We start from the raw sequence: 17,850 nt of genomic DNA on the forward strand, positions 1-17,850 counted from the left end.
GTATTCTAAAAGTTACCGTAAAATAAAAAGGTTATTTAACTAAAAGTTATTTTTCATCTTCATTTTCTATAATTCATTTATTTTATTGTGAAGTATTTGTTAAGAGGAAACTACTTATTTTCTTCATTAAATATAAACCAGGTATGCACAATTTCACACCTTTGTAATAATGGTTGTGATTCCAGTAGAAAAAATATCAAGACTAAGACAGGAATATATAATGTTAGCGTGCATTTTCTTCTCCGTTAAAGAACAGGCTGAACTTGTTTATTTTCAAAACAGTTACTGATCACGGGGTTACAGCATTTGAAAGGGACACATCATTAGAACGTGTTCCATGTTCTTTTTCCTGAAAAGATCAATAGTGAAAGGAAAAATCTCAGAAATGGGAGTCAAGGTGTCTCCTTGCCTTATTATGGTTTCTAACTTTATGAGTTCTGAATGTCATTTGTAATTCTAAAAAGTATAAGAATATAATTTTTCAAAATATTAATATTGTTCTTGTAATAAGCATTTCCATTTTAAAGAATTTCAAGTTTATTAAAATGAAAATCTTAGAAGTTTTAAAAATAGCAGCATAAGAATAAATATCATGCAATTTGATAATATGCACGAAAAATATTAAGGTACTCCATGAATGAGAATAAAGGACACATAAATTATTAAATTTTTAAATTATCTTTAATACATATTATTAAAATGAATTTAATTTAAAAGAATGTCTAACAGATACAAGTATAATGAAAATGGAAACCAGAAACAGCAGGGGTTGCAATCCTAGTCTCTGATAAAACAGACTTTAAACCAACAATGATCAAAGAAGAATAATTATGTTTATAGAATATGGCTAGTGCCTTCCAGAATAAGATATTTATTTACTTTATCTTTTGTTATTTTCATGGAATTGCAGCTAAAGAATGCTAAGAAAATTATATTTCTGCTCAGTTCTGCGATTACAAAGAAATTATTTCAATTACATTCTACAAAATAGAACCTCTGAGGTTAATGTAGGACTACAACACTGAATTTGTAAAAAGGCAAATCTGAACAAAATTGTAGTCATTAAAGAAACATTTATTTATGGCTTATGTAGTTAATGTTTTTTAAGATGGAGACAGTAGTGCTTGAGGTTAAAATAATTCACTGAATTATTGTAACTCCAATATGTATATAGAAGTGAAAACTACAATTTTTTGGCATTTTATTGATTAAGCTGAGAAGAAGAGCTGAAAAGAAATCCCATAATTATATGAGAAGTGTGATAAACTTCAAAGCTTAGAGGAAGGGACAGGGTTCTTTAAGGCAATTTTTATGTGTTTGGCAGCTTTCATTTAAACTTTTCCCTTCCTTTTTCATTTTTTTTCATTTTGATATCTTGCAAAGAAATCTACATGACCACAATGTTTTGAGTGGTTGTAATTGTTGTGGAAAAAAGAGAAAAAAAAAAAAAAAAGTGAACTTAATCTAACAAACGATGCAGCTAAAAAAAAGTATAAATGATACCATGGCATGTTAAGTGAATAAAGAATGTTTGATAATTTGAATGCAGAAAAGCAGTCATATAACTAATTCAATATACAACTGTAGACATATTAATATTTCAAAAAACACATATTCCTTTGGGACCATATCATATTCTTGGGGCAGGTAGTGATTAAATTTCAGTGAAGCATCCACTGTCACATCAATATGGTAAATTTGAAAGTATTGATTTTGGGACTTTAGTTATCTTCAATACATATCATTAAAATAAGCTGAATTTTAAAAGAATGTCTAACAGATATAAACGGTTGCATGCCATTAAGTAATTACATCTTTAGAATATGATTTGTAGAATTTGTCATTACAGATAGCCTGCTACCAGACAACATCCCAATTTCTCCACTTCCAATAACAGCGGAATTGTGATGAAGCTTCATGAAAATAGTAGGTATTTTCCATGGTGATACAAATATTAATAGTATTGCATTTTTTGAAAGATCTGTGTCTACCCTGCCCTGAAAATTTCTCAGTAAGCATTTAACATATGCTACAGCCCAGAATGCTAGACTTGCTCGCGGGCTCTCTCTGTCTCTTATTCTTTTCTGACTCCCTTCTTTTTCTTCATCTTGCTGTTCATTCTCTCAATTTAATGTTTTGGTTAATGGGTTATTGCTCTCTCTGTTTCTTTGCTTCCTTCAAGTTCAAGTCATTGGTGGGAGTAAGGATATCTAATTTTCCACACATACACCCTTTACAAAGAGGCATACTATGGGCATTTACACCACAGTGTTTTCTCAGTAAGAAGCTGTATCCAGTTTTTTTAAAAGAACATATTTCCACAGTAATTTACTGCTTGGAATAGTTCATAAATTTTATGAATTAGTTTAGAAGATTTAATACTTTTATATATAAACATATGTTAGTTAATAACTAATCAAGGAAAATACGGAAGCAAATCTTAGCAATGCAAGTTAACTAAATAGTTCCGAACAGTTTACGGATCAACAAAATCTTTTACGAATCTGATAAAATCTATGGACATCCAATAAGGACTCCCCAATGCAAATCTTTGGTCTAGATCAATGTCAGGTGTCTTCAAACTCTTTTGTTCTAAGTTTATGAGTTATATAAACTTCACACTGCTTAAATTATTTTTATTCTTATAGTGGCAAAACCATAATACCATTATAGGGGACATGAAAATAAAATCCAAATTAAAAAGTAGCCTCAAATTACTAAGCAATTCATTTTTCATATTAAGAGACTTTATTTTTTTAGATCAGTTCAATACTCACACAAAAACCGGGCAGATAATTCCTGTCCCACTACAGTTTCACCTACTAATATCATCTTACTTTGGTATGGCACATTTGTTATAATTAATGACCCAATATTGATACATCGTTTTTAACTACAGTCCATCGTTTATTTAGATTCCCTTATTCAGTTTCTGAATCCTATCTAGAATATGCTACCACATTTAGTTGTTACCTCTTCTTTGGCTCATCATGGACATTATAATTTCTCATACTCACACATTTTTGTTGACCTTGAGAGTTTTGAGTAATGCTGGATCATATCTTTTGTACAAGGCCTTCTATTAGAATTTGTCTGACGCTTTTCTCATTATTAGACTGGGAATATGGGCTTAGGGAAGGAAGATAACAGAGGTAAAATGCCAATTTCATCATGTCATATATAAGGTACATACTATTAATGTGATTTATGACTGTTAATATTGACTCTGATATCTGGCTGCCATAGTGGTTGTCCAGTTTCTTCATGATAAAGTTATATTCTCTCCTGCCCTTTCCAGCTTGTACTCTTTGAAAGAGTGTCACTATTGCAGCCTACATTTAAGGAGTGAGGGAGCTATACTCCCACCTAATTAAGATAGAATATCTACATAATTTATCTGAAATTCTTTTGTACTTGATATTGGTCTCTTCCTCTTTAGTAATTTATTCAATTATTTATTTATATTAGAATGAACCCATCATATTTATTTTATACTATGGGTTATAATCCAATACTACTATTGCATTCCTTTTCTTGCTCAAATTATTCTAGTTTGGTCCATTGGTGGCTCTTTCACTTGGCTCCTGTATTACTTTGATATAACCCTGTCACTATAGGGGGTTATTTTGTTAAATTACTTTTAATCAAACATACTTTTTATGAGTGTAGAATCTGGGTCTTGTTCTTGTTTAAACACACATACATGTAAACACACAGAAAAGAGTGAGGGGAGAGAGAAAGTACAAGGAGAGATTTTCATCATAATAGATAGGCTTTTTGTTTGTTTGTTTGTTTAATCCAGGGATTTAAATCCCTGGATAAAAATTTTATCAATTTTGACTTTAAAACTTTACTCAGATAGTCAGAAATACAAACAGTGTTCAAGTAAGGGATGTAAAACCAACTCAAGTTCTATTACTATAATACATGAGATAATTTTCGAATGGCTATAAATTTTGTACTTCTATGTGTGAATGAGTACTCACAGAGATGAGATGAAAAGAGAAATTACCAATTTTAATCTTGCAAATAATTTTATCATACATCATCTCTAAGCTTCAGAGTCAAAGAATTCAGAATCACTCCTTGTGCACTTAAGGGTTTTGGTTGTAAGTCTGACATAAGAGAAGAAAACATAATGTAGAAGCTTTACTCTACTTGTAAACAGGTCGCATCAGAATTGACTCACATAGAGTGTCTGTACTGTAATTAAATGCAATGGTTAGTTTCATTTCTCATTAAAGTATAGAAAAGGTAACACTGAGATAAATATTTTTACCCTTTTTTTGGTCACTTCTACTTCCTGGTCATTCCTATAAGATACTTAATTATTCTAGCAGTTTTAATAAAAGACTTAAAAATATAGCCTTTCAAATAATGAAGAAGAATGCAGATCATTTCATTAATATCCCTTGGCAGCAAATATCAAGTCAAATGCTCATATGGATATAAAATATTTTCACATTTTTCTGAATTATATACTTCTGAGCATCAGTTATTATCAATAAAATATTTGCGAAGTGTAACTGAATAGTCAGTATGTCACTGAAATAATGTCATATTGTTTCAAAGAAGCAGCAAACATGGGCTACTTTCCTGAAAGAAACAAATGTTCCTCAAATGTATTATAGAAACTTTACATATTTTTTGGCTGTGTGTGTGTATCTATATCAATATGAAGAAAAGTCTCATTCTTGGAAAAGATAACAAATTAAACCATTGTTTAATTTTGTTTCATTCTGTTGTATTTCCACCCCCTTTCAAACCTACAATTATTCTTTATTTATTGCTCTGCTATTCATATACTGCTACCAAGTGCTCAGAATATCCAGTAGTGATAAATTTCAAGAATTTTCTCTATTGCCCCCCAAATCATCATGTCCAGAGAAGTCCAATATTTTGGCTTTATAGTATACTATTTAGGAGCCCAAAGTTTTAAGTCAGATAAGCCTGGCTCAAGAACTTACATTGTAATCTTTTCTAAGTAACCTTATTTAACCTTTCAACACTCCAGTTTCTTTCCCTGTTAAACAGCCTCATTAGGAGTTTTATAAGGATTAAATGCAGTAATCTGTGCAAAGCACATAGTGCAATGCCAGAAACCTTCATTGTAAAACTCTCCATGGGAAGTCAGCCATGTACAGAAAGTGAGTGATAGATGGTAGTTATTGTTCTTATCATCAGCATCATTATTATTGAAAACACTCTGGTCAGCTACTCACAAATATAACATGCAGTTCTTGGGAAGAACATTTCTCAAATTTTGCTTCCAACTATATGATCACCTTATACTACAGAGAAAATAAAAAGTTCTTATTCAATTTTCTAGGCTGCTTTAGAAATCTAAAATCAGAGGCTGAAGTGAAGAAATGATGAATTGCCAAGTAAGACCCTCAAACTTTTAGAAGACTTTCAGTACCTAACCTGAGTCACTGCAGTTTTAGTACAGGATTTTAGTACAGCTCAGCAGGTATAAATAGGTAGACAAAAGTAGACAAGGAAATCTCTACATAATTTTTATACATGTATTATCCCTGACAAACTCTACAAAGATGAGCATTCATGAAAGATGGTATTTCATGTGTTCATATCTAAAATATTAACCTTCTGTCTGGAGCTTAATACCCAAACTGCAGAATCAACCAGAGGATGCCAGACTTATCAAGATACAAGAATATGAGTTAGGTAATATACTAGGATAGAAGCCCTAAAATTAAGAATAGCTTCACAAATAGAAAGAAGGGAAAATTATAGGTTAAGTAATCAAACATTATTAGGGTATAGTTCCAGTTTAGAAGTAAATGAGAGCATATAATACATTTCATGAGGCAACAGCAATAGCTGTTTAGAATTTGACAAATCTAGTTAGATTTCCCGGCCGATTTCACTTCCATTTATTAATATGTGTCTTAAGTATATATAAAAAAATAGTAATCAGCTTTTTAGAGACACACATAAAATTAAAATTAAAAATAAATAATTAAACTAAATAAATATTTAGGAGGAAAGTGACACAAAGAAACTGAACTTGGGGGAGAATGTTGAAAGAGGAAAAGAGAAGATAAACTATGGTAGCCAGGAGTCAATTTCAAAAGAACACCCAAATACCTTACTAAGTGAGTAGGTATCTAGAGGTTAGTATGTTAAGCCTGTCCTGAAACAGCTGACCACATAAGCAAGCATGAAATAGATAAGGTAATAGTGGACTGAAAGTCTAACCATCATGAAGGCAAAGATCAAAAGATTAGATAGACTTCAGGAGAAACACAATTGGCAGCTGCTTCAGTATAATGACAAAGAAGGTCATGTTGCTTTGAAGGAAATAATTCCAGTTGCTTAGAGTTAAATAAATTGGATAGGAGAGAGGTTGAAAACAAGGCTCTACCTTGAAGGCTGTCTCATTAGCCCTGGCACAAGGTAAATGAATTCTAGATAAAGACTGTGGCAGTGTGAATAATGAGTGTACCTCAACGATGTCCCAAAGGGCAAAGTGACAGGATCGTGATGGACTGAATGACAAAGTCAAAAGAGAAAGTAAGAAATCAAACATCATTTTACTCCTATGGCTCTCAGACCTGTTAACTTGCTGGTATTAGAAAGTTTCTCTAAAAAGTTTACCGAGCTAAAAGCTCTGCTTTTGTCCAGAGGGATATCTATCAGATCCTGGTAAACATGAAGTGCTAGAACATGAGAAGCAAAGTAACTTTAGGTAAAGTAACATTAGTAGATGAGCTTCTGGAAATGCTAATAGAAAAGCAGAAGAATGTAAACATGTAAAAAAAAAAAAAAAAGAGACTTCTGTAAATTTTAGTATTCTAGGGATACTACGCATATGAACTCATCTTCACTTTATGATAATTGAATTAACTTCTGAACTAATAGAATAGTCCTTCCCATGTGATGACAAGCTCAGTGTTTGGTACATAAAAGCTGCTCAAAAGTACTTGTTAATAAAGACCAGTATAACCTTTGTCTTTAATGTGAAATATTGAACAAATCATTGAGTAATTAGATTGAATAAGATGTGTAAGTTAAAGTGTGTGTGTGTGTGTGTGTGTGTGTGTGTGTGTGTGTCTTACTAAAAAGAAGAGAATGAAACAGAAAATTAACTTTTAAGATTGGGTACAATTATTCTCCTAATTATCAACTTGAAAGTGTTTCTCTGTTAGGCAAGTGTGACCATTGACTAAAATAGTTGTGTTTTCCTTCTCATCCTAAAGTCAGTTAAATAAGTTAGGTGAGCTAAAATTCAATGCTTTTTCAGAATCAATACTGTTTATCTAGAACATATTGCACATTTATTTCACAGTTTGAAAAAAATAGTTTTCATTTTTTGTTTCATTTAATAGGAAAATGTAGGCATTCACACTTTAAAAACATTGTGAGGATCAATTAACATCAAAAAGTACAATTTTGGATGCTTGGATTGTGAGAGGCAAGACAATTTATATTTTGTAGTAGTGTGCTTTCTTTAAGTATTTCTGATTTCTCTTTCAGTGTACTTACTGTGTTCCAAAAGAGTGAAAGGGTGATAGGACAGTTATTTTGATCTCATTTGTAAAGGCCTCTGTCCCAAGGGAATTGAAAGAGGAGTTCCTGAGAATGTTCATTCCTTTCTATCATTAAAATTATTTTTGCAAATCAACATAGGGCCAATCCCTGCAAATACATTGTATTTGATGTGAAAATTAAAATACTATTCCACACTCTTTTGAAATGTTTTGATCACAGTGTGACACAACTCTACTACACACAAAAAAATGCATATCCTTGAAATTTTTACCATTATTTCCAGTAAAGGGGAAAAAATCTTCCATAATAATTAATTTTGTTATTGGTCTATTTACCAGTCACATGAAATAATGTTAGTATGTCAAAATCTAGATCTTACTCTCACGAAACTACTTCACATAGCTCAAGAAATAATCTGTTTTAAATAAAGCTAGTTATGGCAGAAAACCACCTGAAATTTGTGACTCAATTTAGGCAGGTGGAAAAAAAAAAATCAAAGATCTCAACATACCTGTCCCAGTGGCTTTCTAAAAAGAATTTTATTCCCTAAAAACTAAATTTTCCACCAGACCACTTTGTTTCCACTGCTTCAGTTCTCAGTGGACTTTTGTATCCAATTATCTCCCCTCATTTCTTCCACCTAGGCATGATAATGCCTTTCCAGTATTCTTGCTGCTGTCTTAACTGACTGCATATCTGCCAAATGGTAGTTTCTATCATTGAATCTGTCTGGATCCTGAATGAAACACTGGTTCATACTGGAGTAACCTCAGGAAATAGATCCTTGAGATAGTTTTCAGGTATAGGATTTTACATATACGTATTTGAGATAAACACAGATAGTTTTCTTGTTAGGGAGATATGTAGTGCTGGTAATATATGACAATTGTGGTATCATTTGGATTTTAAATATTATTATTTTCTAAGAAAAATCTCATATTTTTCTATAGCAAATTTTCTCCAAAATTTCAAACATCCCATTTTCCTCAAAGCATAAATCTTAATCAGTGTATCTATCACGAAGCAGGTAGTGAGAAGCTATTATTTTTAAAGAATTCTATTTCCTATTTTGATGGAGTAAGAAAGCACAAGATAAAAGCCATCCAAACAGACAGATATCCAAGTTTTAAAACTAGAGGTAGTTAAAAATCTAGAAAATTATTAGGTCAATATAGCAATATGCATAAATAGTATACTGTTGAATTTGTATGTGTGTATTTGTGTGTGTGTGTGTGTCTGTGTGTGTGTGTGTTTCTCTTCATGATTCCTATGGCAAGAGCTATCTTTGACAGGTTGAAAGTATCTATTATTTATTTATTCTTTTAAAAGCATTGATTTAAATGTATAACCTTCCTGATGATTAGGCATGTAGTTAAATGGGAATAAGCAAAAGAACAGAGCCCAAATGCAAGGTTTGTAGGTAAGATAAGATAAGGAGAGTTAAGCTGTTCTGCAAGATAAGTTGGCAGCAGATGAATGTGTGTTAGGAGAAGAAGGGTGAACCATGACAGCTGAACAGGAGAGATGAACAAGGTTTTAACCAGTGGAATACTGGAAGGAATCTATTTCCCTTTGCTTCATATGTTCATAAGAAGAAGGAAAATGTAGGTCAAAATTAAGTTGAATAAAAGTAAAGTAAAAGCAATGTTAAAATATAGAAAAAGAGAAATCAGACTAAAGACAAATCTTAAAACATATTTATTTCTATATAATATTTGTAATTGTTACTCTGTTTAAAATTATAATTAGAATCTCATTAGGGGAGTAAGTTGAGAAAGAAACTTTTCAAAGAAAACACTAAATGCAATTGAAGTTTATATGTACTCAATGGACATATTTAAACACAAATGTCTACATATATTAAAATGTTATATATACACGAATATGTATATGTATGTATCTTTTCACATATATGTGTATGTATACATAGATATGCATATATATATAAATATGCATACATTTTTACATATATACACATAAATGTTTACATATTACACACATATATGTATAATTTTACATGTATATGTATATATACACATACCTATGTGTACATATGTGTATATATATGCATATATGTATGAAAATTTTCCACTATATATAAGACATTAAGTAAGCTAGGCACTTCTGGTGACTCAATTAAATGTAAGTACAGTTGTTTAAAGAGGTTCTGACTAAATTCTAGTATCATTTTACAATTCTGTGTTCTGTGAGAATGCTTGAGTTTCAGATTATTTATTATTCTATCTTATGATATTAAATGTAACCCAAATAAAACTGTCTTCTTGCTCTCATGTTAAATCTAGTTTCAGCATATCTTCCACATAAAAAAGTGCCCTCTTTCAAAAGTACTGAAAAGCTATAGAAATCTTTACTGAAGTTTTGTCAGTACACTAAGGAGAACACGACATAACACATCACAAATCATACCTTCTTAAAAAATATTATTAAGGCTGGGCATGGTGACTCACGCCTGTAATTCCAGCACTTTGGGAGGCCGAGGCAGGTGGATCATGAGCTCAGGAAATCGAGACCATCCTGGCTAACAGGGTGAAACCCTCTCTCTACTAAAAATACAAAAAATTAGCCAGGCGTGGTGGTGGGCACCTGTAGTCACAGCTACCCAGGAGGTTGAGGCAGGAGAATGGCGTGAACTCGGGAGGCAGAGCTTGCAGTGAGTCGAGATCGTGCCACTGTGCTCCAGTCTACTGGGCGACAGAGCGAGACTCCATTTCAAAAAAAAAAAAAAAGAAAAGAAAAGAAAGAAAAAAAAATATATATATATATATAAAATTAAATATTTTCTCTTCTCACCCAAGTTCCACCCATTATGGCAGCCTCTTAACTCTCTCTGATCTCCATCTTCCCTTCTCACTCAACCTTATTCATTGGACTGCCTTTTCTGTCAGATGTACTTGTTTCTTCCATGTCTTTGCCTCTATTTCTCATCTATCTTTTCTCACATACAGAAACATAAGGTCTCTCAGTTACTCAAATTCTATTTGCCTACCCACTAGGCTGCCCAGGCAAATAGAAAAATAGTGGCTAAGCAGAACAGTATCCTCCTTAGAAAATGATGTTCTGCTTTTCTATTGTATAATTAACTACCCCCAAACTTAGTGAATTGAAACAATAATTTACTTAATTATACATTGTGTGGACCAATATTTCAGACAGGGTTTGGCTGGGTGATTCTTTAGTTTTGCGAGTTTCCACCTGGAGGCTACACAGTGATATTCTGCTAGTGTTTAGTGTAGTCTGCAGGGTCTAGGAAGACTTTGCTTACATATATGTCATTCCCCAGCAGCAATGGCTGAAATCCTTTGCTTCTCAGGGCCTCTTCATTTGTTCTGTCTAGCTGGGAATTCAATTCAGGAATTTAAGGTCAAGCGTTTCTAGAGATTCAAGAGAAAGCTCAAGTCCTCTTACAACCTAACTACAAAAATCCCAAAAATGTCACTTCTGCCTCATTCTATTGGTCAAGCAAGTCGCTAAGATCAATGCAGTTCAAGGTAAAAAGAATTGCACTCCATCATTCAATGGGAGGAATAGAAAAAAAAAAAAAAAAAAAAGTTTAAATTACCACAGAAGGTAAAGAAAAATGGGTGGAAATACTCACACTTTAGTATGTTATGCCCATTTTACACAATACAAGTTCTGAACTACCTGGAGATTTATAAAGCAAGAATGATTATACAGCATGTCTCACACATCACGGTGAATGAACTGAGGAGACTGGAAAGGAAATAAAATATTATGTTCCAAGATGAATAAAATTATATTTATATTCTTAAAGTGAAGCAAACAATGGGTCATGACAGCATTACAAGAGTTAAAAACTGAAATCTACTGTAAAGGCAACAAAAATATGACGTTTATTTCCTTAGATTAGCACATTGTCAAATTTAAATATTATGTGAGCCCCACCTGTAATTTAAAATTTTCTAGTAACCACAATAAAACTAGAAAAATATGGGTGAAATTAATTTAACAAATGTATTTTATTTAGCTCAATATGTTTAAGAATGTTATCTAGTCAACATACAATGAACATCAAATTATAAACATTTTTCTGCTTTTTTGAGTGAGTTTATATGTTTTTATCTTGTTGACCTGTTTGGGTTTCTTGTAGATTCTGAATGTTAGATTCTGAATGTTAGAATGTTTGCATAGGTTGCAAATATTCTCTCTCATTCTGCATGCGGTACTATCACTCTGTTGATTGTTTTGCAGTGCAAAAGCTTTTTAGTTTATTTAAGTCCTATTTGTCTATTTTTTTGTTTAATTCTGATTTGAGGCTTCATCATAAATTATTTGCCCAGGCCAATGTCCAGAAGAGATTTTCCTAGGTTTTCTTCCAAGATATTAATAGTTTGGGGGCCTTAAGTTGATTTAAGTCTTTAAACAATGTTGACTTAATTTTTGTATATGGTGAGAACGAAAGGTCCAGTTTGATTCTTTTACATATGACTATCCAGTTTTCTTAGCATCATTCAATTTATAAGGTGTCTTTTTCTTAGTGAATATTTGTATTGACTTTGTTAAAGATCAGTTTGTTGTAGGTATGTGACTTTATTTCTGAGTTCATTACTTTGTTCCATTAATCTATGTGTCTGTTTTGTATCAGAATTATACTGCTTTGGTTATAGCCTTGTATTACAGTGTGAAGTCAGGTAATGTTGTGTCTCCAGATTTGTTCACTTTGCTAAGAATTGCCTTGACTATTTGGGCGCTTTTGGTTTTATATGAATTTTTGAATTATTTTGTAATTCTGTGAACAATGATGCTAATAATTTGATGGAAGTGTATTCAATCTGCACATTTATTTTGGCAGTATTTTCATTATAATGATATTGATTCTTCCAATCTATGAGTGACGATTGGAAGTTATCTACAATTCTAAATTATCTACACTTTAGATAATTTAAATAATCTATCTAACTTGTCTACAGTTTTTTTGTCAGTGTTTGTAGTTCTCCTTGTAGACATATTTCAAATCCTTGGTTAAATGTATGTCTAGGTGTTTGGGATTTTTTAGTTTGTAGCTGTTGTAGATGGGATTGAGTTATTGGTTTGGGTCTCAGTTTGATTATTATTCATATATAGAAATGCTACTGATATTTGATCATTGATTTTGTGTCCTGAAACCTTACTGAGGGCATTTATTAAATCTAAAAATCTTTTGGAAGAGTCTTTGGGATTTTCTAGGTATAAGATCATATCCTTAGCAAACAGAGATAATTTGATTTACTCTTTTTCAATTTGCATGCCTTTTATTTCTTTGTCTTGCTTGATTGCTCTGATTAGGACTACCAGTGCTATGTTGATTACCAGTTAGGAGGGCTTCTTGTAAACAGTGTATGGTTAGAACCTTTTTTTATCCATTCTACCAAACTATAACTTTTCAGTGGAACATTTAGTTGATTTACATTCAAAGTTAATATTGATGAGATTTTGTTTTGTCATAACATTAATTGTTACCTCATTGATTAGCATTCTCAATTGTGTAATTGCTTTATAAGACATGTGAGTTTTATACTTTCATGTTTTTATGATGCTGGGTATTAACCTTCCATTTCCAGATTTAGAACTCTCTGAGAATTTCTTATAAGGATGGTCTAGTGGTGATGAATTTTCTTAGCATATATTTGTGTGGGAAAATTTTTAATTATCCTTCCATTATGAAGCCTAGTTTAGCAGAATACAAAACTCATGGCTGATAGTTTTTCTGATTAAGAAGACTGAAAATAGGACCCCGATCTTTTCTGACTTTTTAGGTTTCTGCTGAGAAGTCTGCTGTTAAAGTCTAATTTCCTTTATAGCTGATTAGACACTTTTTCTTGCTGCTTTTAGGATTTGTTTCCACATTTACTTTAGATGGTCTGATGACTATATGCCTTGGTGAAGTTTTCCCTGCCACGTATCTTCCAGTAGCTTTTTGTCTAAATCTCTACCAAGACCAGGGAAGTTTTCCTAAATTATTCCCTCAAATAGATTTTCTAACTTTTTCACTTTTTCTTCTCCCTCAGAAATATCATGACTCATAGGCTTGGATGCTTTACACAATCCCATATTTCTCAAAGGCTTTGTTCATTTTCAAAAATTCTTCTTTGATTTTGCCCGACTGAATTAATTTGAAATATATGTCTTTAAGCTCTGAAATTCTCTCTTCTGTTTGTTCTAGTCTATGTTAAAGCTTTCAATTGTATTTTGTAATCCCTTCAATTTTTTTATTTCCAAAATTGTTTGCTTTTCAAATATGTATCTGTTTAGTAAATTTTTCATTCATATTATCAATTATTTTTCTGTTATATATGTGTTGGCTTTCAACTTCTCTTAGATCTCACTGAGCTTCCTTACAACCCATATTTCGATTTCTTTATCTGGTATTTCAAGAATATATATGGTGAGGATGTCTTGCTGAGAGATAGTGTGATCCTTTATAACTGTCTAACACACTCTTTTTCATACTGTCAAGATTCTAGTTCTTTCTGACTTGAAGAAGCTATCACTTCCTATTTTTGAATTCACTTTCATGTGAATGAGACTTTTGTTTTTTTCCCTTGAGGGTATGATTGTAATGTATGTTGAGCAAGGATGTTTGGTTTTGCTTCTGGGTACTTTCAAGGGGCCAAGTCTCTGTATGAATTCCTTGGAATCTATTAACTAAAGTTGTAGATAGCTTGGATATGGTTGTTTTCTCAAATGCTGATTGTGGTCATGGTGTAGTAGACCTATGCATAAGAAGGCAGAGTCTTGAGGAAACCCATCTCATTCCCAACGACTGTGCATTTAAGTCCATAGATTTTGTACTGGGCTGTGCATTTTGACCTTTAGGCCAGTAGGTAGTGCTTGCAAGTGAGAGCTAGCTGCAGTGGTAACAGTAAGGTATATGTTAGATCTATGTTTTCTTGGAGAAGCTTTCTGACTCCTCAGGCCATGGGCTAGGCTCCTCAGGCCAATGAATTTCACAGTGGCCTGGACTCTACTTTCAGCCTGAGATGGGGTAAAGCTGGGTAGAGCTGTGCCAGACTGACCCACCTTCAGTCCTCCAATGGTGGGTGCAAGCACCAGCCCTGTTGGAGGTGGCAGAGGAGTGACATAGACTCTCTACTATTTATTTGGTCATACTCTGTTTCTCTCTTACTAGCTTCTCTCTTACTATTTCTCTCTTAACTAGCTTCTCTGTTGTTGTATTGCAGCCAGATATTTAAGCCTTCTTTCAATTTTTTATATAAGTCAAACTCTCTTGTACTTTCAAGTTTTTACATTCATCTCATCAACTCTACCATCTGCTGCTATACTCTGATAGCAGTGTGGTAGCTTTCTCCAAATCCTGTTGCAGTAGTAATCTACTGGGTGGGTGAGCAGGCTCAGTGTTTCCTGAATCTGTGGAGTGTTTTGGGGGATGTAGTAGCTGCTGTCACACAATGCTTGTCTCCTCTCTGAGCACTGTGCAGTTGTGTCTGCAAATGTTGTAATGGGATATGCAGACTGAACTACTGGCCAGTAGGTGGCACTTTCAGGAAAGAGCCAGCTGAGGTGGTGGGATTTGTGCTTAACCTGATGAAGTGCTCTGATGTCCCTGGCAATGGGTAGGGCTAGGGAACTCCCAAGGCTATCTGTCCCATGTTCTGTCAACAAAGAGGGTGGAGAGCAAACTGGGTGGGAATGGGTCCAAAGAGCCTGTGTTCAGGCTCTCCAATGGTGAGCACAAGCTTGGACCCAAGGGGGAATAATAGGGTGGCTTCTAGGCTGCGAATGAATTGCTCCGGGGACAAGCAGAACTACCTTCTGAAAGAACTACCTTTGTGCTGAAAGAGCCTGCACAAAGAGAGAAGGGCAGCTCAAGCTCCACACTCCAGCAGGCAATAGTGACAACCACCCAACTCCTATGACCTTGACCCAGTGGACTGCTGCTAGCAGCAAGCTGAAGCAGTCAGTGGAGTCCCAAGCAGCCCACACTAAGATCTTGTGACTTGTGCTCAACATCACAAGACTCACATCCTAGGGAAAAACAAAAAGCAAAAAAACAAAAATCAAAAAAACCCTGCAGCTCCCAGATCACATTTCTACTGGTCCATGTTCACAAAATGGGGGTGCCCAATTTCTTCACCCACAGCAAGAGCCCACTCCCTGCACCACCTCTCAGTTCTGGCCACGGGGCTTCATCTCTGCTTGAGATTAGGTTGCAAATCTCAGTCAGAAGCCTTTCCCAACCCATGACCCCTGCTCTAGTTAGCTGACAGATTTCTGTGAAGTCCTCCATTCATTAGGATCAGAAATGGCTTCCTTTTATTGGCACCAGGGTCTGGCAGTGCACACAAAACATCCCCTAGAGCCTCTTCTCACAGACTCGCCTCCCCTCACCAAGTCAGATCCGGCACTGGGTAGGCTTCAGGAGCTCCCCCGTGGCCCAGTTCACCAGGTTCCCCAGTAGGAATGTGTATCACGGAGGTAGACAGTTCAACAGGTTCCCCAGTGGGAATGTGTATCACGGAGGTAGACAGTTCAACAGGTTCCCCAGTGGGAATGTGTATCACGGAGGTAGACAGTTCAACAGGTTCCCCAGTGGGAATGTGTATCACGGAAGTAGACTCTCCCCCTCTTTCATGCTCTGAAGACTTGCACTTTTCCACTGAATCCCCAGTGGAGGCTGGTGCCCACCAGACCATTCAAAGTATCCAGAGATTCTTTTGCTTTTTCTGTTGAGACAGTGTGAATCTCCACACACTATTTTCCTCTTTCCAAGTGGATGAGGTATGCCAACAAAGCCTCCAATCTACCATCTTTAAAAAAAAAAAAAAAAAATGAAATGATATACAGTCTAGATCATACAATAACTAACACTTGGGGGGGCGGAGCAAGATGGCCGAATAGGAACAGCTCCAGTCTCCAACTCCCAGCGCGAGCCACACAGAAGACCGGTGATTTCTGCATTTTCAACTGAGGTACTGGGTTCATCTCACTGGGGAGTGCCGGACAATCGGGGCTGGTCAGCTGCTGCAGCCCGATCAGCGAGAGCTGAAGCAGGGCGAGGCATTGCCTCACCTGGGAAGCGCAAGGGGGAAGGGAATCCAGCCAGGGGAACTGAGACACACAACACCTGGAAAATCGGGTAACTCCCACCCCAATACTGCGCTTTAAGCAAACAGGCACACCAGGAGATCATATCCCACACCTGGCCGGGAGGGTCCCACACCCACGGAGCCTCCCTCATTGCTAGCACAGCAGTCTGTGATCTACCGGCAAGGCAGCAGCCAGGCTGGGGGAGGGGCGCCCGCCATTGCTGAGGCTTAAGTAGGTAAACAAAGCTGCTGGGAAGCTCGAACTGGGTGGAGCTCACAGCAGCTCAAGGAAACCTGCCAGTCTCTGTAGACTCCACCTCTGGGGACAGGGCACAGTAAACAATAACAAACGCTGCCGAAACCTCTGCAGACGCAAACAACTCTGTCTGACAGCTTTGAAGAGAGCAGTGGATCTCCCAACACGGAGGTTGAGATCTGAGAAGGGACAGACTCCCTGCTCAAGTGGGTCCCTAACCCCTGACTAGCCTAACTGGGAGACATCCCCCACTAGGGGCAGTCTGACACCCCACACCTCACAGGGTGGAGTACACCCCTGAGAGGAAGCTTCCAAAGCAAGAATCAGACAGGTACACTCGCTGTTCAGAAATATTCTATCTTCTGCAGCCTCTGCTGCTGATACCCAGGCAAACAGGGTCTGGAGTGGACCTCAAGCAATCTCCAACAGACCTACAGCTGAGGGTCCTGACTGTTAGAAGGAAAACTATCAAACAGGAAGGACACCTACACCAAAACTCCATCAGTACATCACCATCATCAAAGACCAGAGGCAGATAAAACCACAAAGATGGGGAAAAAGCAGGGCAGAAAAGCTGGAAATTCAAAAAATAAGAGCGCATCTCCCCCGGCAAAGGAGCGCAGCTCATCGCCAGCAACGGATCAAAGCTGGACGGAGAATGACTTTGACGAGATGAGAGAAGAAGGCTTCAGTCCATCAAATTTCTCAGAGGTAAAGGAAGAATTACGTACCCAGCGCAAAGAAACTAAAAATCTTGAAAAAAAAGTGGAAGAATTGATGGCTAGAGTAATTAATGCAGAGAAGGTCATAAACGAAATGAAAGAGATGAAAACCATGACACGAGAAATACGTGACAAATGCACAAGCTTCAGTAACCGACTCGATCAACTGGAAGAAAGAGTATCAGCGATTGAGGATCAAATGAATGAAATGAAGCGAGAAGAGAAACCAAAAGAAAAAAGAAGAAAAAGAAATGAACAAAGCCTGCAAGAAGTATGGGATTATGTAAAAACATCA

Source organism: Macaca fascicularis, chromosome 11 (genome assembly GCF_037993035.2).
Source record: "Macaca fascicularis isolate 582-1 chromosome 11, T2T-MFA8v1.1".
Classification (NCBI taxonomy): domain Eukaryota; kingdom Metazoa; phylum Chordata; class Mammalia; order Primates; family Cercopithecidae; genus Macaca; species Macaca fascicularis.